At 39.3% G+C, this 1,838-nt stretch overlaps 1 long non-coding RNA gene across 1 annotated transcript; it reads right to left on the bottom strand.

Moving 5' to 3' along the window:
- Positions 1-726: 726 nt before the first annotated feature.
- On the bottom strand, positions 727-1,416 carry LOC137544866 (uncharacterized). Its single transcript, XR_011025928.1, has 2 exons — positions 1,331-1,416; positions 727-942 (listed from the first exon to the last, which is right to left on the bottom strand). It is a non-coding gene; the product is annotated as an uncharacterized lncRNA (long non-coding RNA).
- Between the last annotated feature and the right edge of the window lie 422 nt (positions 1,417-1,838).

Below are 1,838 nucleotides of genomic sequence, written 5' to 3'. Positions count from 1 at the left end.
CTAAAAGTGTTTTGTCTTCTTAAAACAGAAAGAATTTAAAATAATTCAGCTTAAAGTGAACAACTCTGTTGTGTCTGTGCATGTCCTATTTTTTGCACTAAAGCCCTGTACATGCCAAGTCCAGTTCCAGGCACGACCCAGTCATGCTTGACAAAATAAAATGATTCTGATTCTGTCTTGTTATCAGCAATGTTTCTTCAGTAAGTGTTTTGACCTCTATGTAGTTTTCAGGAGAGCTGTATAATCAAATGTGCTGCAGCCTCTAGAAAGGATATTCCACAGAACACAATGAAACTATATGATTGGTCCTCCAGATTTTAACTTCTTAGACTGGGCCAGTAATCACCATTCAATCACTGGTTCACCCACTGCTGGGAATCAGTACGAAATTAGGCAAAGAAGGAGGAGTGCTCTTGGTCTATTTGTAGAACTGATTTTAAATGTTTGGTGAATTCTGATGTTTCCCATTGGTGGGAGTCCACAATAAAGCTGATATTTTTTGGAAAAGTGAGGCCTGAATCAGCTTCTTTTATTTTTTCTCCTTAATAGATATGAGTTAATTAACTCAGTTGCAGGCCCATACTACTGAATACACTATTCTAGAGGCAGAAGTGGGGCTACTTTTTTGAAACCACCCACTCTATGAAACACTATACTGTAATTCCAAATGAGGGGTACATTGACCAAGGTGACTCTATAACAGACATGACCAAAGTGCTGCCCATGGGCTATACATGACTCATTTAGTTTATTTAATCCAGCCCACCGGCCCCACTCTTTTCAGCCATGTGTCCAGTGTACCATCCCATCTCCATGCCACTTATGGGGTGCCCAAACTTCCAGACCGCCTCCAGCATCCACAGGTCCTGCTTCTGTTTCGGACTGCTAACAAATGGGCTATTGAATGAGTCAAGTAGTGCTGTGGAAAACAGCTTTCCAAGCCTAGCCAGGGAAGCATTAGAAAATTAATAATGTAAAAATGGATTGGGTTTTACAAAATTGATGAATTGCAAATCATGATATATTCTGCATAATATGTACAAAAAAAAAGCTTGAACTGGGCTTTAATATTAAGTAAACAGACAGTAAGCACTACATCAGATAGTTCTCATAGGCCGAGTCTTCTGTGTATGCACTGTACTTTGGACGATTTGAATGACAGTGTATAAATAAACACTTTGGAAAACCGAGTCTTATAAAGAAAAATAAATCATGCCTTATAGGGAGTCTGTTTTATTACGTTCCTAGCCAAAGCTGTATTTTACATCAGGGTGTTTTTTCTAACTTCACCATGCGAGACTGATTTAAAATAGAACATTCATTCACTTACCTAATGACCCCCTGTGTGTCTGTCAGCATGAAGCCTGCAGGGAAGATTTGCTGTTTTCAGGTTGTGTTGCTAAGTAACCTCAATACTGGACAAGGGTCTATGTCGCTTATAGCTGACAACCGTTTAACATCTTTTTTTAAGCTGATGCCCATAATTATTGGAGCATGCATCACTCCATGAACTGAGGCACCCGTAAGCACAAGAACTCTAACTTTCCACAGCCACCAAATAGGTAGACAGCTGCAGTGTAATGATAGCGATAGCAGAACCACTTTGCTGCATAACGACGATTACCAGCAGCAGTAGCATTTGGAAAATAGTTCTTGATAAAATGAAATCATATATAATAAGGGCTTATTCACATGGATGGTCACCATTACCTGATTACCGTCTTGAAACTGCCACCAGTAAACACTTGCATTTTCAGCCTAATTGGGCACAATATTTGTATGTTGGATGCATAAACAGTGTTTTCAGCTTCGAGGAGAAATGGGAATCATAATTTTAC

This window comes from Hyperolius riggenbachi, chromosome 2 (assembly GCF_040937935.1).
Source record: "Hyperolius riggenbachi isolate aHypRig1 chromosome 2, aHypRig1.pri, whole genome shotgun sequence".
Lineage (NCBI taxonomy): Eukaryota > Metazoa > Chordata > Amphibia > Anura > Hyperoliidae > Hyperolius > Hyperolius riggenbachi.
This window is presented reverse-complemented; position numbering and strand designations above follow the sequence as displayed.